The sequence below is a fragment of the Macrobrachium rosenbergii genome, chromosome 28, assembly GCF_040412425.1.
Source record: "Macrobrachium rosenbergii isolate ZJJX-2024 chromosome 28, ASM4041242v1, whole genome shotgun sequence".
Classification (NCBI taxonomy): domain Eukaryota; kingdom Metazoa; phylum Arthropoda; class Malacostraca; order Decapoda; family Palaemonidae; genus Macrobrachium; species Macrobrachium rosenbergii.
Window position 1 is genome coordinate 777,946 of NC_089768.1, and position 17,612 is coordinate 795,557.

A 17,612-nucleotide genomic window follows, 5' to 3' on the forward strand; every position below is an offset into this window, starting at 1 on the left:
AGTTGCTCTTCACCCTTAGCCCACCTGGCCAGGCCGTTAGGTTTTGGAGGGTGAGGTTAGAATAGTGAAGGGTCTCCTCAATTCATAGTCTACCACCTGACCAGGCTGTCGGTTTTGGAGGGTGTAGCTAGGTTATGCGAGGTTCTTCTTCCCCCCCCTCACCTGTAGCGCTCATTCTGGCCTTCCTGACCAAGCCAGAAAGTTTTGGTTTTGGAAGGTAGGCTGGGATCGAGAGGTTGCGCAGGTTATTTCGTGTATATAACCTAGTCCTTCTTTACCTGATCGATTAGATTTTGGCGACGTGGCTTGGGCGTCTTCCTAGCAGAGGGAAACCGATCGCTTGCGTTCGGCACCCCTGTGAGGAGGTTACATTCGGCTTCCAGAGGTTGCTACCCACCCGACTGGTGGCCGTTCGCCGGGTTTCCGCCACTCACCTACCTTTCCCTTATCGGGCGGTGTTTCGTTTGCTTGCTTTCCATAGTTATAGCTGGAGCGTCGAACACTGTCCCAGGGATGCAATCATGAGGTACGCTATGTTAAGTCTCCGCCAGGTTAGTCGGGTCTTTTGTTGTTATCGTCCATGTTACCACTCCGGTGGGTATGGTTTTCGGTTTAATTGGCGGTTTCCACTACGTGGTTTCCGCCCTGGGCGATTGAGAGATGGGCCATATGCGAACACTCCTTTCCGCCACGTTACGCCGTTTCCATATGTGACATAACGAGATTTCAGTGGCAAATCATGGCGGAGTACCATAGCGGCGGAGTATCATAGAGTACTTATTTTTAACATAATTAATAGTTAGCCATTCTGTAGCATAACCTATGTTTATTAGTCTTTTACTACCGGATTCAATTCCGGCGGGTTTTGCCTGATGACACGCATGTTTCATCACCCATAAATCTGTGTTAAGGTAGCCTATTACTGCCGGACCTAATTCCGGTGGGCCTTGCCTTGACGATACTCATGTACCACCATTCCACTTACAGATGGTACGTTGTCAGGAGCCAGGGTGCACGGCGGTTCTCCAACAACCCTGTGGACACGAGGTGTGCCGATCGCACTCCAGCTGCTCGGTCCACGTTGGGGACCTGGTCGTTTGGCACCCGGATGGCTGTGAAATCTGCTACGCTCTGTACGAGTTAGTGGTGGATGAGTCGGTAAGTTTTAAGAGACCGCTAACCTTTAGTCTCTTTTTGACTTTAATGGCTTATATAGACATACGAGAAAATTGGAGAATGTTTTCAGTAAGTCCTACCTTTTCTTACAGTCTGACCAAATCATCCGTGACTCTTCGCTGTCAACCCTGAAGATCTGGGTCAGCGGATTTGGGAGGAACGTTGCGTCTGGCAATCCATATGTCCTGTCGGAGGAGATTTGTAATCTCCTCTACCCCGGTGCCCGGATCTCCGCTGCAATGCCGGCGGAATTGGCCGCCCCAATCATCGAGAGGATCCAGCAAGAGACGCAGCCCTCCCAAGAAGACAACCTGTGCGGAGAGGTGGTGGAAGAGGTAGCGGCCATCAACATCCACCTCGAGCCGATGAGCGTAGATTTGGACCATCAGGTAGAAGGTAAGGTGGTAAGTGAGGCAGGGGGAGAGGGTTTTGGTAGTCCCCTTTTCAGTTCTTCTTCCTCTTCTTCTTCCTTTCAGGGGTTTCCCAAACCAGCTATCCTTGGGGACAGATCTTGGTCTGTTATCCCCAAGGTGAGATCCTTAAAAAAGAAGGACTTACCAAAGTCCTCTAGACCTCAAAGGTCTAATCTGCCAGCTCCCTCAAGGTCGTCACTGGCTCTTAAACCAGTGGCGTCCTCAAGTAAGGCTACTCCCCCGTCCAAAGGGTCGAGATCCAGAGTGTCTAAGGCTAAACCCCCACAGCCTAACTTTGACCCTGAGGCCTTCGTCGAACTTCTAATGCAGAGGATCGACTCCAAGGTTGAAGCTAGGCTACAAGACCTTTCTCTCAGCTTCTTTCAAGCTTGGAGACCTCTGGTCAGTCAGTGCTGTCATTGGCACAAAGGATGCAGGCCCAGGAAAGCTTGCTCTCCGGATTTATCCAATCCGGAGCAGTACAGCAGTCCCATGTTGTTCCGGATGCCTCCAGACTGCCCCCCTTTGATAAGGGGAACCCTGTGGCAGCTGGCTCTACACGCCCCCCTGCATAATGACACCCTGACCATCGAGGGTTTGGGCACTCATCGTCTGGAAGAACTGGAGTTCTTTCCAGCCGACCTGGTGCCTCCCTACCCAGGCTATGCCAGGCTAACAGAGGAAGCCTGGATTAGATCCGATAAGGTCCCGAAGGAAACGGTTATCTTTCCCAGGGACCAAGCCCAATCCGCCCTGATGCGCGCTCTCACTGACTGGGAGTGCGAAAATACGAAACTTACTCCCTTTAAAGGAAGTTTTACGATGTTCTCGGTAGGTGACTCCATCCCTACCCCCTGCACGACTAAGATCGCAGAATTGACCTTTCAGGCGGGAATAGATGGCAAACCGCTGCCTCAACTCCGGGAGACAGATCCCACCTCCCTTCTTTTCCCCTGGGATTCGGAATATTGGTCGGGAGCTCCGGCTACATTCACAGTGGGTAAATTCGACCCCGAGTGTGCCTCCACCTTGTTCAGTGAGCAACTACCCAGGATTCCGGAGGCCCTTCTGAAGGCAGAGTATGAGGCTAAGTGCAGGTTGAGTCGCTCCCTGCATTCCATCACCATCGCAGAGGTAACAGCTTTGACTTACACTGACGAACCTCTGTTCCAGGTCCTGACGAAATCCTTATTAGCGTCATTCCAATCGGACCTTTATGACTTTGTGGTGGCGAGACAAAACTGCCGGAAGCATATCTTCGCAGACGCCACCATCAGGCATGAGCCCAATAGACTCATGAAGAGTTCTGTCTGGGGACCTAACATCTTCCCTGAGGATAAGGTCAATAATGTTCTGGCGGAGGCAACCAGAGCAAACCAGAGTCTTCGCTCCCGCTGGGGTCTTCCTTTTCAAAGGAAGTCCGCCGAGACCTCCGGACCTCAACCCAGGGAAAGGAAGAAGTTCAGGAGATACAGGAAACCCCAGGCTCAAACTGTGCTTCAGGCTGTACCGGTCTCTCAGATCGGACAGCCTTCCACATCCAAAGCTCAGCCTCGGCAGCAGTTCGTACTGATGCAGCCGGCTCAGCAAGCCTCTGCTCCACCAGCCTTCGTAGCATCCCCAGCCTTCAACGCTTCGTTTGAAAGCCAAGGGGCGTTTCGAGGCTACAACAGGCATGCGAGGGGGAGTAGAGCCAGAGCCGCCTACAGAGGTAGGACTGCAACCAGACCTCTCTCCCGTGGAAGAGGAGCCCGAGGAGGCAGAGGAAGTAAGTCCTCTTCCAATCAATGAGTCTCCTCAGGTAGGCGGGAGGTTATATCTCTTCCGGGACCATTGGACCTTCAGTCCATGGGCCCACAGCATAGTTTCAAAAGGTCTGGGATGGAGCTGGAGCAGAGGGCCTCCTCCGCCAGTCAGGTTCCATCAACCTCCATCCAAAGACTTACTGGACTTTCTAAAAGACCTTCTTCAAAAGAAGGCAATAAAGAAAGTGAGACACTTGAAATTTCAAGGCCGTCTGTTCAGTGTCCCAAAGAAAGACTCAATCCAGCAAAGAGTAATTCTAGACTTGTCTCGTCTCAACTTATACATTCAATGCGACAAGTTTCACATGCTTACGATCAAGCAGGTACGGATCCTACTTCTCCGTAGGGCCGTCACCACCTCTATAGATCTTTCAGACGCATATTATCACGTCCCGATTGCGAGAAACTTCTCTCCTTACCTAGGGTCCAGACTAGGGAAACAAGCATACTCGTTCAGAGTCATGCCATTCGGGCTCAACATAGTGCCCAGAATTTTTACCAAACGGGCAGAGACAGTAGTCCAACAGCTACGGGCCCAAGGGATTATGCTAGCCGCATGCCTGGACGATTGGATAATTTGGGCATCCAACGCCAAGGAATGTCAAAAAGCAACATTCATAGTGATCAGCTTCCTGGAATCCTTTGGATTCCAAATAAACAGGAAGAAATCCCGTCTAGTTCCGGAGGCTCAGTTTCAGTGGTTAGGAATCCAATGGGACCTAAACACACACAAACTGTCACTTCCGCCAGCCAAAAGGAGGGAAATAGCCAAAGCTACCAGGCAGTTCCTCAAAAACAAAAGAGCCTCTCGTCGTACCCAGGAAAGAGTCCTGGGCTCTCTTCAGTTCGCGTCAGTGACAGATTTGCTGCTAAAAGCCAAACTGAAGGATATAAACAGGGTATGGCGGAGACGAGCCAACAGCAGAAACAGAGACAAGATGTCTCTAATTCCGCCGGTGTTGAGGAAGAGGCTTCGAACATGGTCAACAGTCAAGAGTTTGTCAAGGTCAGTGCCTCTCCAATTTCCCCCCCCCATCATTAGTGATCCATACGGATGCTTCCCTAAGCGGATGGGGAGGATACTCCCAACACAAGAAAGTTCAAGGAACATGGTCGACTGTATTCTGCCAGTTCCATATCAACATTCTAGAGGCAATGGCAGTATTTCTAACACTAAAGAAACTACGTCCAACCAGACAGATTCACATCAGACTGGTACTTGACAGTGCAGTAGTTGTACATTGCATAAACAGAGGGGGCTCCAAGTCGAGCCATATCAATCAGGTAATGATTGCAATTTTCTCTCTGGTAAGGAAACATCTTTGGCACCTGTCAGCTACCCATCTGGCAGGTGTTCGAAATGTCATTGCAGATTCACTATCCAGGACAACTCCGCTGGAGTCGGAATGGTCCTTGGACAAGGCATCATTTGAGTGGATTTGTCTTCAGGTACCGGGTCTCCAGGTGGACCTGTTTGCCACAGAGAGCAACCACAAGCTTCCGTGTTACTTTGCTCCCAATCTAGACCCTCTAGCTCATTACACAGATGCGATGTCAATCGACTGGAACAGGTGGCAAAGGATCTATCTGTTTCCACCAATAAACCTATTAATGAAAGTTTTACACAAACTCAGATCATTCAAAGGTCAAGTAGCACTTGTGGCACCCAACTGGCCGAAGAGCAATTGGTTTCCTCTTCTTCTAGAGTTGAAACTCCGGCACAAACAGATCCCCAGTCCAAGATTGACACAAGTAGTGCAAACTCGGACTGTGTCAGCTTCCTCAAGAATTCTGAATGCCCTAACTTTATGGACTTCATGAAGTTTGCAGCTCAGAAAGACGCTAACATTGATCCTATTAATACACTGTTCATAGAATCAGACAAGAGGGAATCTACTCTCAGACAATATGACTCAGCAGTTAAAAAGTTAGCATTATTTCTGAGGGAATCTGAAGCTCAGGAAATGACCACGAACCTAGCAATCTCTTTCTTCAGATCATTATTTGAGAAAGGACTGGCCACTAGTACTATTACTACAGCAAAATCTGCTTTAAGAAAAATATTTTTACATGGCTTTAATATTAACCTTACAGACTCATATTTTTCGTCAATTCCTAAAGCATGCGCTCGTCTTAGACCAGCAACCCGTCCTCACACGGTTTCCTGGTTCTTAAATGACATACTTAAATTGGCATCAGACACTGATAACTAATTATGTACAGACTCGAGTCTGTTAAGGAAAACGTTATTTCTAGTAATTCTAGCCTCAGGAGCTAGAATTTCTGAACTGTCTGCTCTCTCTAGAGAACCGAACCATGTTGATTTCCTCCCGTCAGGAGAAGTTCTGTTGTCTCCGGATCTCAAGTTTCTAGCAAAGAATGAGGATCCACAAAATAGATGGTCTCCTTGGAAGATTATTCCCTTCCACAGGATCTGTCTTTATGTCCAGTTAACACTTTAAAAGCTTATTTAAATAGAACTTCTAATAGAATTTCAGGCCCTTTTTTGTTAGGGAGATGGAGGAACCATTTCCTTAAAGGCCATCAGGCAACAAATACTATATTTCATTAAACAGGCAAACCCGATTCAGTACCTCTGGTACATGATATTCGGCAGTGGCCACCTCAGCTAATTATTTTCATAACATGAATTTTGATGACCTTAAAAGTATAATGGCTGGAAATCACCAACAGTGTTCAAACGCCACTATCTTAAGTCTCTAGAGGCTCTTAAATATTCCACGGTAGCTGCAGGAAGTATTGTTCCCCCCAGCCCCAGACTAGTTTATGTAACCTTTGTTTATCCTATTGTTTGTATTTCTCTCGCCTACCTGCCTCGTTTACTTGCCCTGCCTTCTAACCTTTAGGTCAGGCCTGCTTCACAGCCTGACTCTGGCCGTTCATGGATATCCTGTTTTAAATCTTTTGTTAGCCTTAAGTGTCTTGGTGTTGGTTATTTTATGATTTAGACTGTGTGCCTTATAATGTTAATTATGTTTTTAATACGAATGTTTTAGGTTATTAAAACACAGTAATTTTCTCATAGTTTTATTTAGCTCCATTAAGGTAATTCTTAGAGGGCTCCACCAAGCTTTTGTATGGCTGATTCTCTGTTACTATTTCACTGGGTGACACAGGTCGAGCCCAGAAAAGGGATTTTGACAAAGGAAAAATCTATTTCTGAGGAAGGTCCCGTGTCACCCGGTGAAATTCCATTACAGCACGAATTTCTAGGTATAACCTTGCTAGATATACCAGAGAAAAAGAGCTTTCAGGAAAGCTGGGGTTACTACCCCCAGTCGAGCGTCTTCTAGGAAGACGTCGGTATAAGGAGGGGTGAGTGAATACCACTACCACGGAAACCTACTCGAAAGATCTCTCCCTGTCAAAACCCCCGGAACAGAGCGGTGAGCCGTTACAGCCCCCACACCAAACACCCGCCAGGACGGCGACACCAGCGCCACCTACCTCATTCCATGCTAGCACTAACCCCAGACTTGGCATGTGCAAGAGGGGGAGAGTACTAGGTGATTCAGGGAGGGTCACCGGGTGACACGGGACCTTCCTCAGAAATAGATTTTTCCTTTGTCAAAATCCCTTTTCTGAGTCCAGTCCCGTGTCAGCCGGTGAAATCGTGATAGAGAATCATGCCAAGGCTGCAACTACCAGGAAAAAGAAATGGGGGGTAATCTGAAGAAAAGGCAAAAGTTTACCAAAATAATTTTAATTAAGCAATCTCTTTCGTGAGCAAGAATACTAAGACTAAGGCATACTAAATCTAAGGCACATCAAAAAACTTAATACTATGAAACGTGGGGAAGTCCCCGACACAACGGAGAAGAGGCCCCAAAAAATCTTAAAATTACTTAAGCAAGGTGAAACATGAAAAGCGCACAAAATAACTGTAAATATAACCTTAATACTATACACATAAACTTATTCTAAACACGTAAGAGATAAAATCAATGAGCATTAACATATACATATATCTGGGGTACGTGGAGCCAAATAAAAACTGTCCAGTACCCCATAAGAAAAACAATCATGGCATATCAGATTACACTTTTTCCATCAACAGGTACAAGAAACATCAATATGAGGAGCCAGGCAGTGAGGTATAATCAACCAGGAGAATAAGCAGAAAAGTAAATGAGGCAGGCGGGCGGGGGGGAAAGGAAAGGACAAGGATATGATTAATTAAGGTGGGGAGATGACACTTCCCACAGCTATGGTAGAAAATTTCAGGGCTTCGAGCGATTTTAAATAGTGGCGTTTAAACACTAGAGGTGATTTCCAACCCGTGTATTTAGAGAGTTCTGAGAAGTCCATATTATGAAAGTAATTAATGGAAGTAGCAACTGCTCGAATATCATGAACCTTGGGAACTGAATCTGGGTTGGCCTGTTTAATGAAATAAAGAATTTGTTGTCTTATAGCATTTAGTGAAAGAGTACCACCTTTCTCCTGATAAAAAGAGGACCCGACTTACTCTGTGGAGTTCTTAAAAGGTAAGATTTAAGTGTATAAACTGGACATAAAGACTGGTCTTGAGGAAGGGGCACCACCTTCCAAGGAGACCACCTGTCCTGTGGGTCTTCGTTCTTAGCTAAAAATCTAGGGTCAGGGGAAAGGAGGACCTCTCCAGACGGGAGGAAGTTCACATAATTATCACCTCTAGTGAGCCGACAGCTCTGAGATTCTAGCACCTGAAGCCAAGCTAATCAAAAATAAGGTCTTCCTTAACAGATCCTGATAAGAGCAATGAAAGTTATCCATCTCTGATGCTAACTTGAGGACGTCATTGAGAAACCACGTAACAGACTGTGGGCGTGATACTGGTCTCAGACGAGCGCATGCTCTGGGGATAGATGAAAAGTAAGAATCTGTAAGGTCGATTTTAAAGCCAGTAAAGAAATACTTTCTTTAATGCTGATTTGATTGTGGTAATAGTGGCCGGAGCAAGGCCTTTCTCAAACAATGATCTAAAGAAGGAAACTCCTAAATTAGCTGTCATGATTTTGGCTTCAGATGCTTTTAGGAAGGAGGCTAATTTTTTGACTGCTGAGTCATACTGTCTAATAGTAGAATCTCTTTTATCTGATTCTAAAAACAGAGTGTTGACAGGGTCAATGTTCGCTCCTTTTGGGCTGCGAATTTTATAAAGTCCATAAAACTAGGGCATTCTGAATTCTTGAGGAAGCTGACACAGTCTTGGTTTGTACTGTCTGAGTCAGAATGGGCTTGGGAATCCAAGACTCCGTAATCCCAGTTCCTGAAGAAGAGGGAACCAATTGCTCTTCGGCCAATAGGGGCTACTAGGGCTAATTGACCTTTGAATGTCCTGAGTTTGTGTAAAACTTTCAGCAGTAAATTTATTGGAGGGAAAAGATAAATCTTCTCCCAATTGTTCCAATCTACTGTCATTGCGTCTATGGCATACGCCTGAGGGTCCAGGTTTGGGGCCACATAACAGGGGAGCTTGAAGTTGCTCTCCGTTGCGAACAGATCCACTTGGAGGCCCGGAACCCGGCGGCAAATCCATTTGAAAGATTCCACGTCCAGGGACCACTCCGTCTCCAACGGAGTAGTCCTGGACAGGAATCCGCCACCACGTTCCGCACCCCGCTAGGTGGGTGGCTGACAGGTGCCAGCTGTGCTTGTTCGCCAGGAGAAGATAGCAACCATTACTTGGTTTACTCGGCCTGATTTGGAGCCGCCCTGTTGATGCAATGAACTACCACTGCGCTGTCCAATACCAACCTGATATGAATCCGGTTGGGGGGGCGGATTTTCTTCAAAGTTAGAAAGACCGCCATAGCTTCCAGGGTATTTATATGGAACTGCTGAAACATTGTGGACCACGTTCCTTGTACTTTTTGTTTTGGTGAATATCCCCCCCAGCCGCTTAGGGAAGCGTCTGTGTGAACAACTAGTGCCGGAGGGGGAAATTGAAGCGGAACTGTATTGGACAGGCCCTTGACCGAGGCCCAAGGACGCAATCTTGTCTTTAAGATTTGAGGAATGGAGGAGACCTTGTCTCTGAGCTTGACATTGGCTCGACTCCGCCACACTCTGTTTATGTCTTTTAATTTCGCTTTTAATAGCAGGTCTGTCACTGAGGCAAACTGAAGAGATCCAAGGACCCTTTCTTGGGACCGGCGGGATGCTGATGGATTTTTGAGGAATCTCCTGGTGAGAGATGCTATCTCTTTCCTCTTGGAAGGCGGAAGGGACAGCGTGTGAGATGACAGATCCCACTGGAGACCCAACCACTGAAACCGGGACTCCGGAGTCAGACGGGACTTCTCTCTGTTCAGTTGAAAACCTAGCGACTCCAGGAAATTGATGACTATGGACGTAGCTTTCTGACACTCCGGAACTGTTGGTGCCCAAATTATCCAATCGTCTAAATATGCTGCTAGGGATATCCCTTGAGACCGGAGTTGTTGTACTACCGTGTCCGCCAGCTTTGTGAATATCCTGGGCAATGTTCAGACCGAAGGGCATGACCCTGAAGGAGTAGGCTTGATTCCCGAGTCTGAAACCGAGGAACTGAGAGAAGTTCCGCGCAACCGGGACGTGATAATAAGCGTCTGAAAGATCGATAGAGGTGGTGACGGCTCCACGCGGAAGTAGAGTCCGTACTTGAGCTACCGTAAGCATGCGAAATTTGTCGCATTTTATGTAGAGATTTAGACGCGATAGATCCAGGATCACTCTTTGCTGATCGAGTCTTTTTGGGAACAGTGAATAACCTGCCTTGAAACTTTAGGTGCCTTACTTTCTTTATTGCTCGTTTGTTGAGCAATTCTGTCACGTAATCCTTTAGGATTGATGTGGGTGGCTGGTAAAACCTGGTTAGAGGAGGAGGGTTTTTGATCCAGCTCCATCCTAGTCCTTTGGACACAATGCTGTGTGCCCAAGGGCTGAAGGTCCATTGGTCCCTGAACCAAAACAGGCGACCGCCTACCTGTGTTCTCTCAGTGGGAGGGAGCGGGTTTATTCCCCCTACCACGTCCAGGTCTTCCCCTTGGGGTGGTGTTGGGCTTCCCTCTATGGGGGGCTTTGCCTCTTCCTCCCCTTGCAACCCTATTAAGGCCGTGAAAGTAACCACGGCCTTCGTATGTGGGGTTGTACGCCGGTGAGGCCACATAGGAGGGTGCAGCTGGTTGGACCAGCACATACTGTTGGGGGTGAGCCTTGGAAGTAGAAGGCTGCTCTACTGCCGAGACCGGGACGGCTTGGACTACCGCCTGATGGTAGGGCCTCTTATGCCTCCTGAAGCGTTTACCTCCTCTCGATTGGGGGCCGGCCGATTCTGGGGTCTTACGCTTATAGGCCGAAATGCCCCAGCGAGAACGAAGACTCTGGTTGGCCCGTGTAGCCTCGGCCATAACATTCGTGACCTCCTCTTCAGGGAAGAGGTTAGGTCCCCAGATCGAGCTTTTCACGAGCTTGTTAGGCTCGTGGCGGATAGTCGCATCGGCAAAGATGAACTTCCGACATTCCAGTCTGGCCATAATAAACTCAAATAAGTCAGACTGGAAGCCTGCCAGCAAGGATTTAGCCAATACCTGAAAGAAAGGTTCGTCCGAGCAGGAGACGGCAGTAGCTTCAGTAAGGCATACGGAGTTCAAGGACCGGGCTAACTTAACCCGAGCATCAAACTCCGCTTTCAAAAGAGCTTCCGGCAGCTTGGGGAGCTGCTCACTAAACTGCGTGGAAGCGCAGAAGGGGTCCAGCTTCCCGACCGTGAAAGTGGACGGGGCTTCCAGCCAGAACTCATTACTTCCTGGGAATACCAGGGAAGTAGGGTCTGTCTCCCTTAGCTGTGGTAACGGATTACCATCAAAGCACGCCGGGGCGTGAGCCAGAGCGACTTTGTCCAAGCAAGGGGTGGGAAGGTTGTCTCCCAGGGCAAACATAGTGAAGTTGCCCTTGAAAGGAGTCAACTTCGTATTGTCTGCCTGCCACTCCGTCAGAGTGCGCAGAAGAGCCGACTGAGCTTGGTCCCTAGGGACGATGACAGTCTCCCTAGGAACCTTGTCTGACCGAATCCAAGCTTCCTCCGTAAGCCTCACGAAGCCTGGGTAAGGGGGCAGGAGATCGGGGGGGAAGAACTCCAATTCCTCCAACCGTCTCGTGCCAAGACCATCAAGTGTCAGTTTGCCATCATGTTGGATGGCCCGGAGTGCAAAACGCCAAGGGTTACCGACATCGAACGGCGGGAGGTCCGCAGTGTCGGGGATAACATACTGTGGTTCGGCTGGGGGTGGGTGAGCCATTCCCGCCAGTATGTTATCATGACTGGCCAACTTTTCGGAGATTTTGTTAAATCTCGAATCCAAGTCCTCCGTAAAACGCTTGTAAAGCTGATTGGCAAAGGCCTCTGCGTCGAAAGCAGGTTGGCGAGGAGGGCTTGATTTTGCAGCCCTCTTACTCGCGCCTTTGCTGGAGGAACCAGACTTGCTCCCGGAGGCTACAGGCCCTGAAGCCTTAGCCTTCGACGGGGGGAAGGGCGATGCCTTCTTGGAGGTCGAGGACTTGTAGCCCTTCGCCTTCCATGAAGTCTTCAACTTCAACTTGGGGATAGCAGACGGAGCTCTATCACCCAAGGAGGAAGACTTCACAAAACCTGCGAATGAAGAAATTGATGAAGCAGGGGAGTCAAATAAAGGGGGGCCCGCCCCAACAACCTCACTTACCTCACCACTTACCACCTGGTCCTGCTCTACGTTCATGGGTTCCAGATTGAGATCCATGGCGGCTACGTCCTCCGAGACCTCAGCGTAGAGGATATCCACTTGGGGTGGCTGGGTCTCATCCCGGATCTGCTGGATGATAGGGGTGGCAAGGTCTTCAGGCACTGCGGCCGCCACCCGTGCGCCGGGGTAGAGCAAGTCCCTCAACCTGGCGTCGAGGACGTAGGGCTTCCCCGACGGAACGTTCCTACCAAACCCAGCCACCCAGGCCCGGAGGGATTCCAAGGCAGACTTCTTGGAAGCTTCATCCGCCTGTAAGAAAGCCAACAATTAGCTAAGAACGAAAACCATTCCGGGAACCTCATAAACAATATACCACATATAATATGAGGAGCATAAGGCAGGAGTAATGTAAAGACTGTTACTTACCGACTCATCCTGGACAGTTGTGCAGAGAGCGAAGCAAACCTCACAACCATCAGGGTGCCAGACAACCAGGTCATCCAGTCGGACCGCACAACCAGCGTGGGTCCGGCAAACTACGTGACCGTAAGGTTGTTGGAGGGAGGCGGTGCACCCCGGCTCCTCACAGCGAACAGTCTGTAAGTAGAACAGTACATGAACCTCCCACTCTAAGCAAACTAAAGCTGACGAGGCCGGGAAACTCCACTGCAACCGGAATACTCCGGCGGAGAAGAACTCCTAATCATAAACTGGGCCAATAAGCTCTAAATTACATAGAGTGGAAGGTAAAGGTTTTTCAGACCCCGGAGTACTCCGGGGAATGAAGGAAAGAGAGACCAGGAACCAACCCTAAGGGCTGCCAGTAAAATAACGGCGGAGCCCCCGGGTATAGGACCGGACTCACTTATATAACATATATAATGAATTAAGGAAAATATTCCTGTAGATAAACAGACTTATCTAAAACAAAAACAAAAATAATAACAGTAATAAGTGATGGTAAGAACTCAAGAGGACGGAAGGATCCGCTCCTCTCAAAATGAACAACCTTCCGCCCTTACTTCCCCGCCGGAGAAACAAGACAGGTAAAATGCTCGTATGTTCATAACATAGGCTGAAGCAATATGCTACATTATCAGCGTAACCCGACGGGGAGACTAATGGATAGGGACTCGAACACGTTCGAGTAAACAAACCGCCAACCCCAATACAGCGATGCTAGGGACGATATGGGAGGGAGCGAATCTCTCAACCAATAGGAGAAGTCCCTGAACTCGGAGAAAACGCCATCTAGCGTCACCCGCACGAGTAGAGCAAGGCTGGGGAGAGGAGGAGGGGGGGGGAGGAGGAGGAGGAGTAGGCTACCAGGAAGGAACAGGAGACGGGGAGAAGCTCACCCGCTCAACTGCACCATACCTCCCAGACGATGAATCTTGGAAGGGTGGAATGACCGGAAGCAACACAACCCGAAGCCCGACTCTACCTAGGCGAAGCCTAATATGGACCTAACCTTAACATAGGCTAGGAAAAAAGGAGGGCAGAAGGGAGGAGGAAGCAACAGGGAGAGAAATTTTGTGCTGAGAACCAACCAGGATCGAGAATGGCGGGCAAGGGGGCGACTAGCCTAGAGGAAACACAACCCAAGAACTCGATTCCCCCTAAATGGAGGAAGAGGACTAAGGGGCTCACTCTGCCCACCGAAAAACGATCCCGGAGGAAACCGCAACAAAACTCCCTCAACCTGAACTCCCCACCCAGGGCAAGGGGATGGAAGCAAACAGCCTACTCCACAAAATAACCATCACTTATAAAAACTAAAATGTGCTCAACAGAGAGCGTAGCCTACCCCGGGGAAGCGGTTAGATCTGAGGCTGCCGCCAGCACCCGAGGTAAACAAACAACAAAATAATAAAAATAAAACTAAAAGAGAGAGCACCATCTTCAAGCAAAATAATTAGCCTAGTAAGACCAAAAATAACAGGAACCCAACCTGGAGGGGGAACCTGGGCGGGCATCACTCACCCAAGGCCCGTAGGCCAATGAAATAATTCATAAGGGGGGGGAGCCACCGCAAGGAACCACCAGGAAGGGGACCAAAGGGGCAAAATTTATCTATAACGACGAGGAGACAACTCCAACTGAAAAGAACAGAAGGAGTCGCCTCGCGGTCGACATGGCTGGCAGGGGACGCCGTGGCGACATAATAAGATCTCAATATTTATGAAAATACGAGACCTTAACAGCCAAAAATCAGAACAAAACCCCACAAGAAGATGGTACTTAACTTGGAAATGGTAAAGCTGCTCGACGCCATCTCAGAAAGCAGAAAAATCCAAAATAATGGAGACGAGCACACAAAAGAAACAGAGATTTCACGTGCTAGAAAATGGAATGAGGTAGGTGGCGCTGGTGTCGCCGTCCTGGCGGGTGTTTGGTGTGGGGGCTGTAACGGCTCACCGCTCTGTTCCGGGGGTTTTGACAGGGAGAGATCTTTCGAGTAGGTTTCCGTGGTAGTGGTATTCACTCACCCCTCCTTATACCGACGTCTTCCTAGAAGACGCTCGACTGGGGGTAGTAACCCCAGCTTTCCTGAAAGCTCTTTTTCTCTGGTATATCTAGCAAGGTTATACCTAGAAATTCGTGCTGTAATGGAATTTCACCGGCTGACACGGGACTGGACTCAGAAAAGGGATTTTGACAAAGGAAAAATCTATTTTTGGGGGAAGACCTGTGTCACCCAGTGACCCATCCCTGTACTTCCTTTTCCCTCCCGAGTGGCATACCAAGCTTGGGAGGTGCTAACTTGGGATGAATATGGCGGCCAGGGTGGTGGTTGACTAGGTGCGGAGGGTAAGGCTTTGGAACGGCTCCTCCTTTTTCGGGGTTTTGAGAATGGAGAAATCTGTAGGATGAAGATCTGTGGTAGTGGCAACCACTGCCCCCCCAGCATGCCGACACCATCTAATGGCGTTCGATCCAGGGTCGTAACCCTGGCATTATGGTTAGCTTTTTCTCTGGTATATTTAGCAATATTTATACCTAGAAATGAGTGCTAATGGATCATTTCACTGGGTGACACAGGTCTTCCCCCAGAAATAGATTTTTCCTTTGTCAAAATCCCTTATTTTCACTTGGTATTATTTTGATAAGGAATTAAAAGAATAAAACTATATTTTTGTGAATTTTTTACTTCTGAAATATCAGAAAAATAAAATGTTTCCTTTTCTTTGTCAAAAAAATTTCAAGTTTTATGTTGTACGACCAAGAAAATCATGTAGCACTTAGAGTACAAAAATAAAAACAATACTTTTTCTGTTTTGCTTTGGCATTGGAAAAAAAGATAAAAATCCTGAAATTTTCCAACATTCTTCAAACAAAATGTTTGAAGTTGAAACACCTGAGAGAAAGGAAACGTTCATCAATACAGTTCTCACAATATGTTTGCTCTTCTTGCTTTTATTCAAGCAACAGCACTTCAGTCATTCTGTGAAAGCATCTCATAACAGGAATGACAGCACTTTCTTGTTTTGGCTTTGGGACCAGTAAGTTCAATCAGTGAGTGTTCAGATCATCTCCCTTCAATATCTGAATGCCTTGCACTTGCCTTTTACAATATATATATATATATATATATATATATATATATATATATATATATATATATATATATATATATATATATATATATATATATATATATATATATATATTTATATATATATGTATATATGCATATATATATATATATATATATATATATATATATATATATATATATATATATATATATATATATATATATATATATATATATATATATATATATATATATATATATATATATATATATATATATATATATATATGTGTGTGTGTGTGTATATATGGGTGTGTGTGTGTATATTTGTAAATGTATATATATATGTGTATATGTGTGTGTATATATGTAAATGTATATATATATATGTAATGTATATATACATATTGTTACGAGTGCGACTTGGCTGATAAGTTTATTACTTAATTTACGTAATTTTTATACGGCCCTGCATGCCAAGGACACACGTAACCTGTCACTTGAAGCTACGAATTAACCTCAAAGACAGTCGTTTAACACTAAAGGTCGCCAGCCGGGAAATTAACCTCGACAAAGAATATTCAATGAATAAAGACTTTACAATAAACGTCGCCAACTTTGGATGCAGGCAATCTCTACTTGTTAAGATGGTGGTGAAACACAACGGCTCTTCCAAACAATGGATTCGAGACACAAAGAATGCATAAAGAATTAAAATGACTTGCTTACCCTAAGTCCTAGTTACTCTTACTGGAAGAATTTGGATGAAGCTAAACAATATAATACTTTGGCTTAATCTAGACTTCGTAAAAGCATATACCATAAGTGGTGGCTGGAGAATGAAACAAGGAAAATTGGAAATACAGACGAAGAGGTAGTAATTGACGGAGTTTTGAACAAAACACAGACTTTACCGTGGACGACAAGTTGCTGTGCATACAACGGATGATCGGAAGTTCTGGGATTGGTTCGCCACTTCACAATTCACTAATATAAGATGATAGACAAAGGCGGTGACAGAGCCACTTCCCAGACGTCTGCTGGATTCGGCGGCTGGTTTCTCTCTGTCTCTTGTCGGACCAGCGCTGGGTCAAAACAGGGGCAGCCGTTGATGCCCTCGGGGTCTGAAATTTTGTCAACACATCCGTCGAGCAGAACAGGTAAAAAAAAGCTTAAGGCCACCTATCTTAAAGTTGAATATGGAAATTTCCCTTATGGGGTTAAATGCCTAATGCTACAAACGGACGTTAAAGTTTGAACTGTCTACGTGACCCTGCCGCTACAACACCCATCCTTCCCGCCTTGGTTTATCTAATATTACTACAAATAAATACATCGAGGGCGAACAGCAGTAATATTTATAAAAGCTCCCCCCCTTAAGAGGGCCTTCACTCCCTTTTCGGGTGTGAAGGTCTGTACTAAGCAAGCTGTTCACCTCTATTAGGTTACTCTTCTTCCCCTGAGCAGATTAGTTGTGTAGCCTACCTAGCTACAGAACTACCTAACACTAGATAGGATATGAGCTACAATCATTACTTTAACAGTACTAGAAGTGCTTACGGTTATTATATGCTACCTCCTATAATCATGACGTTTTAGACCTAGCCTAGTGGTGCATTCTATGGTATTCCCTAGCCTAACCTATCCTAACCCGACCGTAGCACCAACATAAGAGTGGATGTTCTAACTAAATTACAAAGTGGTTTATGTGTTATACAATTGGTAATTACCAGTTAATTCATGAGGGTTGCCTCACATGATAAATGTTTGCCTCACTGAGGTCTTAGGCCATGCGTGTCATGAGCATAGTGGCTCTTTTCACACTAGTTAAGATTATCTGAAGTTAATACTCTACTTACTGCGGCTCGGTGGTAAGTGGAAGGAACAAGGCTACTAATTTGATGTACCGTACTTAGGGCGGTCTAGGCTATGTACAAGAAAAGAGATCACACTGGCTACCTCCTCTGGGCAAGGG

The 17,612-nt window shown here is 46.8% G+C and overlaps 1 protein-coding gene across 1 annotated transcript in view; it reads left to right on the plus strand.

Moving 5' to 3' along the window:
- The window catches only part of LOC136853966 (uncharacterized), a 222,665-nt gene that overhangs the window by 59,441 nt on the left and 145,612 nt on the right, over positions 1-17,612 (plus strand). The window lies entirely within an intron of this gene.